Genomic DNA, 13,207 nt, shown 5'->3' with positions numbered 1-13,207 from the left:
GGGATGGGAAAGGCCTCCAGAAACCTCTAGATAGTCCCAGAGCCGGGGGATGGGAAAGGCCTCCAGGACTCAATAGGGATGATAGTAGTTGAAATACCCAACAATAGAGAGATGGAACCATAAGAGACCACTTCCAGTAGATAGATATGGCCCCTAGTTGAGGCATAGTCCCAACCATCCATTCTCAAATTTTATGACCTGGAATTGTTTCTGTCTAAAGGAAATGCAGGGACGAAAATGGAGCAGAGACTGAAGTAAAGGCCATTCAATGACTGGTCCACCTTGGGATCTATCCCATGGGCACTACCAAAGCCTGACACTGCTACTAATGCCATGTTGTGCTTGCAGAGGGGAACCTAGCATGTCTGTCTTTCAAGAGACTCCATCAGCAACTGACGGAGACTGATGCAGATACTTGCAGCCAACCACTGGATTGATCTCAGGGAATCCCTATGTAAGAGTTAGAGGAAGGACTGAAGGTGCTGAAAGGGATTGCAATCCAACAGGAAGAACAACGGTATCAACTAACCCATACCTCTCAGAGTTCCCAGAGACTAAGCCACCAACAAATGGCGTGGTCTCTTCTGTTGCCCCCCAGCACATGTATAGCAGAGGACTGTCTTGTCTGGCCTCAGTGGGAGAGGATGGGTCTAATCCTGTAGAAAATTGATGCCACAGAGAAATGGGATTCTGGCAGGGGTAAGAATGGGTGGGTAGAACACCCTCACAGAAACAAAGAGGAAGGGGACAGGGTGATGAATTATGGAGGGGGACCAGGAAGGGAGCAACATTTGGAATGTATGTAAAAAAATAAAATAATTTAATTGAAAAGCAAATGACAGGGATTTTTGATTTAATAACTTGAGCCAAGCCTACAAGTACACTTAGCTAGAATTTACTACTTGTTTTGTCTAAATAATGCATTCAAATTGTTTTCGGATTAAACATTCAAGTTATTAATGTCCTCATGAATTGATAACTGTGACCTTTGCAAGGCTGATAACAATGATGTCATAGGTCAGTAATAACAGCACATGAACACTGTTGAAACACTGATTGTCTAAATAGTCAAAAAGACAACCATCTATGTACTTGGTGATTTTGTATAAATTGACACAATGTTGTAAATTATCTGTTGAACATGTACCTTGTTCTGTAGCAAATTGTATCAAAAATAGTTTAAAACTGAGGTCAATATATATACTCTAAAGTCTATTCAATTGACATTCAGAAGTAAATATTTCAGTCAACATCAGTATTCAAAAATGCAATTTATATCATTTTCTTTCTTTCAATTTTAAAGATATATTTATTATTTTAACTATCTGTATATCTATGAATTCATAAGCCATTCCTCCAACCCATTCACTCTTTGGGATAAAATATTTAACTTAGCATCTGTTATCTTGCTGATGGGGACATGTCTCAGAAGGTAAGAACACTTATTATACATACATAGGAACCAGGTATGGTACCAGAAACCACATAGGGGGTCTCACCTGTGGGGAGTTGCAGCTGCCACTATATATATATTGAACACCTGGTCTCCGGCCAGAGCAGAGAGCATTGAGATAAACAAGCCTTAGTTGGAAAAGTTGTGTGCCTCTAGTTTGTGATGCAAGCTGGCATGATTTCCCGCAGCCTATTGTGCTTTGCCACGTAACTGATGCTGATTGGGACCAGGGAAAGTATTTAACCCACAAGGGCTGGGGGATGAGAGAGAAGAATAGTAAGTAAGTATGGAGAGATTAGGAGTAAGTATAGAGATAGTAAGTATGATATAGAGTAGTGAGTAAGTATGTATAGATAGTAAATATGTAGAGAAAGAATAGTAGTAAGTATGTATAGAGATAGATATAGATATGGATATAGATAGAATTAGAGGTAAGATGTAAGATTTAGGAGTAAGTATGTAGAATTAGGGCTGGTGATGGGTTAGGGGAGATTTAGGAGTAAGTGTGTAGAATTGGGGCTGGTAATGGGATAGGAGAGAAGATGTAAAGATAGAAGTAAAATGTAAGGATAGATGTAAGATATAGAATTAGGAATAAGTATGTAACTAATAAGATGTAAGTAGTAATTAGTAAGATGTAAGAAGAAGATATAGAATATAAAAGAAGCTAGCTAGTAAGAAGAAGTAAATATGAAGGTTCCTGATTAAACTGCATGGAGAAGGGCTCGGTGTTTGCCTCCTTACTTCTAACTGGACGGGTAAGCCGGCCAACACTCACCAACATTTAGAACTACAATTCTAAATATTCGTATTACTACATATACCTACATAACCTAAAGCTCCACAAATTCAAAGAATTACAAACAATAAATGAGTTCAACTTTTCCTGGATGAATCCTAATCAGATCATTAGCATCTGTCATCTTATAATTATACATAAAATAAATGTTATATACTATGTAGGGGCAGAAACAAATTAAAGAAAAATAAAGAGATCAAATGGATAAATATAATACAAAAATTTTAGTAAGTACAGTCTTGATTTGTGGGAGTTCTTAGTAGCAGACTTTAGCTAACAGATGATAAAATTATTGAAATAATAATTATAATATTAATAACTTATGAATGGCTGGAAGATCAAATGACCAAGTTCATCATTAACTAATAGCTGCATCCTAAAAATCAGTTCCCTTAATATATTTGTTTTGCATAATCATAAAAGTTTCAAATTTAGTGAGTTACTATTTTGAGAAATATTGATTGCTTGAAACTGTTTTTCAAAATCATGTACACATTATGCTATAAAATAAATGGCAATAATTGTTAATCTATCACATATAGTAACATCTCACTTGTTTCACCTATTGGAAGGAAGATATTATCCATATATTAGTTTAATGAATTATAAATTTAAAAGTAACTGAAATATTAGTTTATTTTCTATGAATAGTTCTCAAGATTTTTAAGCAGGTTTAACAATGGTGCCTATGTGGAAATGAATGAAACCCCAATCTTCATATGAATCTTAAACAAGCAGCAGACTCTTGAGCACTCTAAACCCACAAGCGCTGATTGTCTATTCACACTGCCAACAAGCCAGATGGCATTCCAATGTTTAAAAAGAGGGAACACTCTCAATATCCATATAACACCTGCTTGCTCCAGTTATTACATATTGAACAGAGAGACTAAAGAAAGAATGTGTTTTAGCATGTATAATGTATAAGTTTTATGATTAAACAAAGAATGTATATGCATATAATTGTGTTATTCTTCTACCCAATGTGATTGTCTCAGTATATTGGTATTAAATGACATCACAGGCATTGGAAATCATACAATTAAGAAACAACCATTCAGTTTAAATTTATTTCTTTAAACAAATACAAGAGAAAACTATATCTGCCTACTTAGTATTATACAGTATATATTTAATATATTATATTTTAAAAGTTTTAAAGTAATCACTTAGTCTATAAATTTTATTAGATTTGAAGTTATTTGTGCACAGTTTGCTAAAAATTTTTAAGGAATTCCACTTTTTTTCCACACACATGTTAAAATGTAAATATTAGCATAATAAGTGCCTTGCATGCCTTTGGACATGAGAAACTTCCTAAATACTGTTTAGTACTCTTTAGAGTGAACTCTTTCTGAATATGTGTATTATGCAACATGAAGTTGACTTTCTTATAATGTTATTAGAATATATATATATATAATATAACTAACATTATAAATTTGATTGATCTAAACAATAAATTATACAATACAACAAACAGTCAAAAAGCAGAGTTCTGGAGCGCAGACCAATTCAACAGACACATCTTTAACACAACTTCTAAACCTAAAGCTCAGAGACCATTGAAGAAGATAGCATGGAAAAATTGTAAAAGTCGGTGAAATTCTATCTATACTTATAAATTTCTACCCACATGATGGCTTAAGTATAAACTGATCAAGAACAACAGTAGACATGCTACAGTGGCTAAAATGAAGAGGAAAAATCTCATGAGGCTTCAAACCTATACAAAGAACTACTGGGCTACTAAGAAGTACTGAAAGCAGGAAAGGTCTGCTTTGAAAGTATACATCCTGTGTTTAATCTTTAGACTCCATATTTCCCTCAATACTAATGTTTCCACCTCTTCCACATTCTATGAAATATTTAAAGTCTCTAAGATTTTCATCACTCTTGCATTTGTTTTTATTTTTGACAGATTGATCAAAGTACCTATGTACACATGAATATATATGTAATATATTATATATGTGTGTGTACATATATATGAATACATGGTAATATGTATGTAGCTACTTTGTGTATATGCTTATAGTTATATATTAATGTAACCTATTATTTTACAATACATAGATAACTTTATAAAAAGTTACATAAACTACATAAAACTTTATAATTATAGGTATCATCATGTCTTTTCTAGTATCCTTAATATTAGTCATTCCACGCTGCATTCCTCCTGTTATCTTCCCTACTCTACCTCTCAGTTGTTCTTCTTTAAGTATTTAGTTGGGTAATACTACAGAACTTACTGAAAACATGTAAAAAACATTGTAACAAACAAATTTTGTGAGTTCATGATACTTACCAGTTTTAAAATTACTTTCCCATATTCAGAAACTTTTACCTATATAAATAGTATAAAACCGAACTGCCTAATCTATAGTATTTTTAATAATTTTTAACTCCATGAGTTCTTTTTACTTACCCTCAAAGTTAAAGGACAATCATGCCAGAATCATTATATAATTAAAAATCTACAAATTCATACTTTACTAAAACCACGGTACACTATTATTCAAAGTTTTACATCTATAGTTCTTCCTCCATTATGCACAAAATCAAGAATACAATGATATAAATGAATATTTTTCAATTTCTATGTTATTAATCAGAATTGTTGAATTTGAAAATTAACCAGCAAACATGGATTTGTGCTGTTAAATAGGACCTGAGTTTGAACATGTTAATGTTTATGAATTCAAATTTCAGATTGAGCTCCCACAATTGATGTATTCATTAATTTCAGATTTTTCAATTGTGCTACAATACAATAAAAATACATTGTATGAATGTATTATGTTCTCAACCAAACCTAAGTTGTTAAAAAAAAATTTGTTGTCATCCTCCATGATTTGACTTAAATAACTTGCTAAATTAGTGGATTTTTTACCTAAAAATATCCAAAATGAATTTTAATTGTTGCTATTTTAAAAGAACTAAAGCTTGAAAATCATAATCTCAATTATCTCCAGAACAAAATCGATAATTGTTAAGATTAGTCATCAGCCAATATAATTTTAATGATTCATTCTATGTAGTAAAATAATGCAGGGTGTTTTATGTAGAGTAGAGAAAGTGGGAAATATTGGGAGCCTTCTGGTTGAGTATGCTTTTGATAAAAATAATCCTAGTGTATTTGAAAGTCACCAAGAAGAAAATGCAAGAAATCACTAACCATTAGTAGAAATATTTTACAGTTGAGAAAATAATTTATGTGAATGTTAAAAAGAAAATTTAGCAAGGAAAAAATTGTGACTTGCATAGTTATATAATAAGTGTATATGTTTTATATTTTTATGTGGATATTATGGATATATTATGTCAGAAGTATATAAGACTTCTATTCTTATGTTATCTGTATGTCTTATGTTAAAACTAATTAGTATGTGACTGATCTAATTGATAATTATGATAGATTATTGATTGAATAAATAACCTGTTCTTATACAACTCCTCTGAGCAGTAAAATATTACTGATATTTTGATCTGGACATATAATGCATTATAATAAAATAGAAACTATAATTTAAGTATTATACCAAGAGCTTTATTTAACATTATCTTATGATTGTTGAGATCCTAAAACTCAAAACCCATTCATTCTTATTGATTCTATTGCAATCCTTAACAAGGCAACAGGAATGGATAAACATAGGCATGATTTTCACAGATTGTAAGTAACAGTAGTGTCTTAGTCAGGGTTTCTATGCCTGAATAAACATCATGACCAAGAAGCAAGTTGGGGAGGAAAGGGTTTATTGAGCTTACACTTCCATGCTGCTCTTCATCACCAAAGGAAGTCAGGACTGGAACTGAAGCAGGTCAGGAAGCAGGAGCTGATGCAGAGGCCATGGAGGCGCCCTCCCCCCTTAATCACTAATTAAGAAAATGCCCCCCTGGGAGCTCTTAGGGTAATGGTTAGTTCTTATTTTTTTCCCTCCTATGGGGCTGCAAACCCCTTCAGCTCCTTGGGTCCTTTCTCTAGCTCCTTCATTGGGGACCCTGTGCTTAATCCAGAGAGTACACATGGTGGGACACGTGGCGCCAGCTGCATATGTACCTGAAGATGACCTAGTCTATCATCAATGGGAGTAGAGGCCCTTGGTCTTATGAAGGCTCTATGTCCCAGTGTAGGGGAATTGCAGGGCCAGGAAGCAGGAGAGTGTAGGTTGGTGAGCAGGGGAAGTGGGGAGAGAATAGGGTGTTTTTTCAGAGGGGAAACCTGGAAAGGGGATATCATTTGAAATGTAAATAAAGAAAATATCTCATAAAAAAAAAAGAAAATGCCCCCACAGCTGGATCTTATAGTGGCACTTCCCCAACTGAAACTCCTTTCTCCATAACTCCAGCCTGTGTCAAGTTGATACACAAAACCAGCTAGTACAAGTAGCATGAGCTATTTATGTTCCATTTATGTCAGAAAGTGCAGTGTGGCCTATTAGAAAACTGAAACAAGCATATGAAATGGTTTAAGAAAATGGAGGCAGTGACAAAGGAGATGACGATACAGAAGAAAATCACAGACTGGAATGAGATTAGAAACTACAGGCTGTGGGAACAGAAAGAGAATTTGGAAAAAAAATACCAAAGAATATCACAGGTAAAAGAAGATTTTAACATAATTTCATGAACATCAAATAAAATCATAATAAAGTGTTGTGATTTTCCAAGATTTGTTTTACACATACACAGTGGCCATGGTATGTATCATCTATGTAATGACAAGGACAAAGCTATCCACAATGCTGTGTGTATATCTGTAGCTCTCTGCTGTGTGAGTCTAATTTGAACTTTAGTGTAATTTCTACATAGTTTTTATGGTTTAATAAAACTTGCACACATTAAAATGCTATTAAAGTGTTACGCATGGTTAAAAATACTTATAGACTTCTGAAACTGGCTATTATTAAACAGCACAGAGTCTTTAATGTCTTTAAACTTTAGACTAAAAAAGCAAAGGAAAACTCAGATGAGTAAGTGCATACAGAGATAGTAGTGATGTCCAAATATATTTATCCTCGTTTTCTATATACTCATTTGAATTTAAATACATAGTAAGAAAAGTAAGATATAAAGTAAATATATAAGAAAAGCACTGTCTTCTTGTTTTGTCTTTCTAACCAACCATGACTCTTGTCCTGGTGACTGACACAGTGAGTCTTTTCTTGTGTCTCAGGTTTTTCATCTGTGCAATATCTAAGTCACTAAAAGGTCATTTCTGCATCCTTCAACTCTAAAATCTAGTGAATCAATATAACTCAGAAGTTACTAGTAATTAAATTTTTAGATGTTTTTCTAAACAAAATGAAATGTCCAAATGCCTTAACTTAATGGAATCTATTATAATATTAAAAATAGAAGCTGGAGAGCTGGAGAGATTGGTGAGTGGTTAAGATCATTGACTGTTCTTCCAGAGAACCCAGGTTTAATTCCCAGTAGCCACTTTGTGGCTCCTAAATATCTGTAACTCCAGAACCAGAGGATCTGATACCTTCTTCTAAATACCATGATCATCAAGCACACATAAAGTACACAGATATATGTGTAGAAAAAACACTAATGAATATAAAATAAAATAAATATAAAAGTTAAATGAAATCTGGTATATGTTATCTTGAAAAGTGCAGGAATTGCAGTTACAAACTCATAATTGTTTATAAAATATTTTGAGCATGAATTTTTCCATTCCAAGCTCCTCTCAATCTTCCCAACTTCCCTACCAAGTCAACATTATGTTTTCCCTACCTTGGTCTCTTAAAAACAAAGCAAAAAAAAAAAAAAAAAAAAAAAAAAGAAACAAAATGAAGTCAAACAAAAAATTAAAACCAAACCAAAAAAAACTACACATTAAAAATAAATGAGCAAAAGACCATTAATACAAACAAACAAAGAAACAAACAAACTATGATTAAAGTAGGTGTGTCACAATATAAAACATGAATAAACAATGAAAATTAACAGAATTAAAGGGTGGGAAGAAGTATAGGTCCAGATAAGAGAGGATAGAGGTAAAATAAACAGATCATACCTTATACACACCAACAAGTTTCAACTTAACATGAGAAAAACCATTTTGCTATATTTTAAACATAGGATATGAAATTGTAAATTTTCAAGAGAAAACATAATCATATGTGTCTTCATTTGAAAATGTTTTTGATTCTCACAAATTTTATTGTTAATATGACCTTTCACTTTACCAAATTCACCTGAAAGGAAATTCTATTTATTTGAAAATTTAAAACTATGGGATCTGCAAAATGGCATATTCTGTGTGCAACAAAATGATACACATGCACATTAACAACTGCAAACATTTTAAAAAGCTATTTGTAAATTTAATCTGAAGTAGTTAACTCATGTATTTTCTTATGTATTATAGTATTGATAATTTACAATATATTTTTTGATCATCAAGGTGTGCGTTCAAGTTCAAAGGTGTTATGTTTAAGTTTTCCCCTCATTCCTCAATATATTACTGCTTTTTTCTTGTTTTATTCCATTTTTATTGTATATTTTCACATTTTATAATAATATCAATGTCCTTCAAAATTTTATACTAATGTAAGAAGACAGTGAAATCATGAAATTTCTAGGATGAAACTAGAAAATATAATACTGACAAGATAACTTATAACTGGTGAGACAAATGCTGCATGTTCTTGCTCATCTCTGGCTCCTAGTTCCAAATATTGAACTGTGAGTATATATTCTGGAATTAAAAGGAGCCTTGATGGGAGGATGCAAACTACACTGGAGAGAGAAATAGCAATATATGTTGCAAATATGGTGCAATAAGAAAACGTGGTAGTAGGCATTTTCTGGAGAAGAAGGAGGGAAGCCAATAGAAAATTGGAGGGAGGAAGAAGTGAGGAATAATACTAAGAATGTTTGAAAAGCCATGAGGAATCACATTATTTTAGTTATCAAAACTTACATATGATAGTATAAACATATATATTTGCAATTTAAATGATGTTATGCCACTTGGGCTGAAAATGTTCTCATGAGAGCCATAGATTTTACAACAGACCTTTAATACCAGGAATTAAAAACCTCCTTAAGTGTTATTGGTCAAGGGAGTCCAAAGAACTCCCAAATCAATATAGGCTATTTTGTTGCTCTTGGTTGTCTTCAAGAGTTTGAAGGTCAGTATCTATTGCTAAAGACACCATAAATACATTTTCTCACAGGACTTATAGGATTTGATCTGCATCTGACCTGAAAGTGTCCTCTGGAATACTAAGTTGCACAGCACTGAATAATATGCTTGCTGTGAAAAGTGGGAACCAACCAACATTTCTACCAACCTGTGCCACCTACAAATCACAACAGTTAGCTAAACACATAGTAAGAAGTCTCATAGCTGGCAACAGTAGAACTTTTATAATGGTTGTAACCAACAACTATCTAATTGGTTTTCAAGACCTGATGAATAGAAGGAAAATCCTGCCTGTTATTTAAATCATAAACATATACCTGGTCCTATTGAGCTCACAGATCTTAGCGGGGGAGGGGGGGCAGGGGGAAGCCTCTAACTGATGACTTACTAAATCAGCTTAGTTCCTAATTTCACCCTACATCCATAGGTTAGGTATAGTTTTCATCCCACATCAAAGGAGCTTCACATTGCAGTAGACAAAGAGATTGAAAGAAAACTACAACTAGTCACAATGCAGAGAGTGTATGCTGATTGTTGAGCATTCATGTGGAAAAGGGAAGCCGCATGGGATCTGCCCATTCACAAAGCTCTAAAGAATGAATGGCTGACCAAATAGTGAAATCATGAAATTTCAAAGCAATAAAATCAATTTAAATTATATTTTCAGCCATGGTAGTCATTTGTTTAACAGTATTATACTGTTATAAGAAAAGAAAAATTCGATGTCAGTTTGTCTGAAAGAAGTGAATCAGCTGAAACGGTAGCTTCTGATACTAATTAAATTTTGGTGCTGGTTCATGTTTATGATTATGGTGGTTAAAACAAAATTGTAACATATACTATTTAACACCACTCAGTAAAATTAAATTCTAATAAATATTTACAACAGCAAGTTTTAATGAATATGTGAAACATATGCAATAGTTCAACATTCATGAGAATTTCAGATTTTCAGGTAGGCCAAGGGTAGGAAATTAATATAAGATAGGAAGAAACTGCTTTTCTTAATAACTTGGGCCAGTTCACTAATGTTAGGATATGGTACCAGTCTAGATTCCTATAAATAAATAAATAGGAAATTTAAAATGTGATATTCATTCTTACTGTGGTTTATACATAATTTATCCTATAATGAAAATGAATTTCCGGGCATTGGTGGCACATGCCTTTAATTCCAGCACTTGGGAGGCAGAGGCAGGCTGATTTCTGAGTTTGAGGACAGCCTGGTCTACAGAGTGAGTTCCAGGGCAGCCAGGGCTACACAGAGAAAACCTGTCTTGAAAAAAAAAAAAAAAAAAAAAAAAGCAAAAAGAAAAAAGAAAAAAGAAAATGAATTTATGGTTTTCAAAATTTGGTTTGAAACAGAAAATTATATATATATACATATATATAATTATACATATATGCATATATATATGTGTAATCATATATATATATGCATATGTGCATATATACATATACACACACACATATATATATACATACATATATAATAATTATACTGAGTAAGATGATCATGGCCCAGAAGAGAAATGTGGCATGTTCCTTCTCATATATTTATTGATGACAACTTCAAATGTATAGATTCTTTGTTTAGACTACAATTCTTAATTCAATAGAGAACTAATATCTAAAATATATAAAGAATAAAAAACTCAATATTAATCAAATAATTCAATTGAAAAAATAGGGAGCAGATCTGAGCAAAGAGTTCCAAAATGAGGAAACTCAAATTGCTAAGAAATTATAAAGAAATGTGCAACATCCTGAGTCATTGAAGAAACTCAAACTACATAGAGATTTTACCTTATACCTGTAAGAATGAACATCACGAAATCAAGTTCTTCTAAACAGAGCAGAACTAGCAGAAATAGGAACTCAGAGACTGAGGCACCATGCAATGGGCCTGCGTGGGTCTGTACCAGGTGGGTTCCTGGAGATGAATAGAGAATTGAACAAATGTCCCCATCCCTAATCCAGAAGCTATGTATAGTTGATAACTACTTGTTTTAAAAGATTTATGATGGAGGCACCTCGTATGAGTGGATAACGCTAATCTCAGTAGCTATGGGTGAGTACGTGGAGAGAGAGGGGAGGGGAGTGGGAAGAGAGGGGAAGCAGGAGCAAGAGGAGAGAGCAAGAGCAAGAAGGCAAGAGAAAGAGGGGGACAAGCAGCACCTCTTATAGTGAGTCAGGCACACCTGACTGTTGCCAGGTAACTGTGGGACAGAGCCTAGATGAAATGCCAAGAGAAAGTACCAAGAAACATTATAGAAAGGCCATCGGGGAAAAGAAGTGAAGAGTAGGCCAATAAGGAAGTAAGGCAAGAAATGTTCTCGTTTGGGAGTTATGCCAGCTCATTTACTCTCAGAAGCTGTACTTATTTCTGTATATGCTGTGTGACTGACTCATCAATCATTGATGAGGAGACCTATAGAGCTTGTCCTAATGGAGTGGACCTGAAAGCACTAGTGGATACCTGGAGAAGTCATTGTCTTTGGTGATGCAGTTACCAGTGAATTCCTATGTGCCTATGTGGATAGTTTCTCATCACTACCCACTTTATTTGCTATGATTGAACCCAGTGGGTCACAGAGCAAAAGAAAATTAGGACAAGGGGGAACAAAACACCTATGGAAGGAGTTGTAGAGACTAACTATGGAGCAGAGACTAAAGGAAGGACAATTCAGAGACTGCTCCACCTGGGAATCCTTCCCATATTCAATCATCAAATCTAGACACTATTGTGGATGCCAGCATGTGCTGGATGACAGGAGCCTGATATAGCTGACTCCTGAGAGGCTCTGACAGTACCTGACTAATACAGAAGTAGAGGCTCACAGCCATCCATTGAACTGAGTACAAGGTCCCCAATGAAGGAGCAAGAGAAAGGACCCAAGGAGCTGAAGGGTTTGCAGCCCCTTAGGACAAACAACAATATGAACTAACTAGTACCATCAGAGCTCCCAGGGACTAAAACTCCAAGCAAAGAGCACACATGGGGGGACTCATGGCTCCAGCAGCATGCGAATAGCAGAGGATGGCCAAGTCGGTCATCAATGGGAGGAAAGGACCTTGGCTCTGTGAAGGTTCTATGCCCCAGTGTAGGGGAATGCCAGGGCCAGTAAGCAGGAGGGTGTGGGATGGTGAGCATGGGGAGGGAACAGGGAATTGTTTTAGTTTTGGGTTTTTTTTTCATTTTATTTTATTTATTTATTTATTTATTTATTTATTTAGTACTAAATATGAAATGTTTATTTTACAGGACACTGACTATAACTATGATTTATCTAAACTTTGAAGCAAAATCACCATAAAGAAAGATCTTTATGGATAAATTTAAAAATTAAAAATCAAAGCTCTAAGGGCTTTAAAATACTTCTAAAATAAGAAAAATGTGGTGATCTTATGATTTAATATAAACATGGATTAAACTTTATCTCCAATATACTTTCAAATATATTTTCATTCTCAAAGCATTTCCATCTAGATTCTAGATTCCAGAATGTGGATTTTCTTTTCTCCGACCTTTGAAAAGATTCTGTTCCCTTGACAATTGTGCTGAAGAAACTTCACAGAAGCACCTGTTAAACTGCATTTTCCAAGACAATACCAGGCACAGAGATGTCAAGTCATGTGCAAATTTCTGGAATTAACTGACTCTTCCTCAAGCATAGATTTATCAACTTGCAGAAGTCAAAAAGCACATGCTCATCCCCGAGGAATGTGCCAGATGAAGAAGCAGGCAGGCATCACTACTCTGAATTCTATCAGCTTCATGCTTTAA

This window comes from Mastomys coucha, unplaced genomic scaffold (assembly GCF_008632895.1).
Source record: "Mastomys coucha isolate ucsf_1 unplaced genomic scaffold, UCSF_Mcou_1 pScaffold14, whole genome shotgun sequence".
NCBI classification, from domain to species: domain Eukaryota; kingdom Metazoa; phylum Chordata; class Mammalia; order Rodentia; family Muridae; genus Mastomys; species Mastomys coucha.
The sequence above is the reverse complement of the archived record's forward strand: the minus strand, read 5'-3'. Positions refer to the sequence as shown.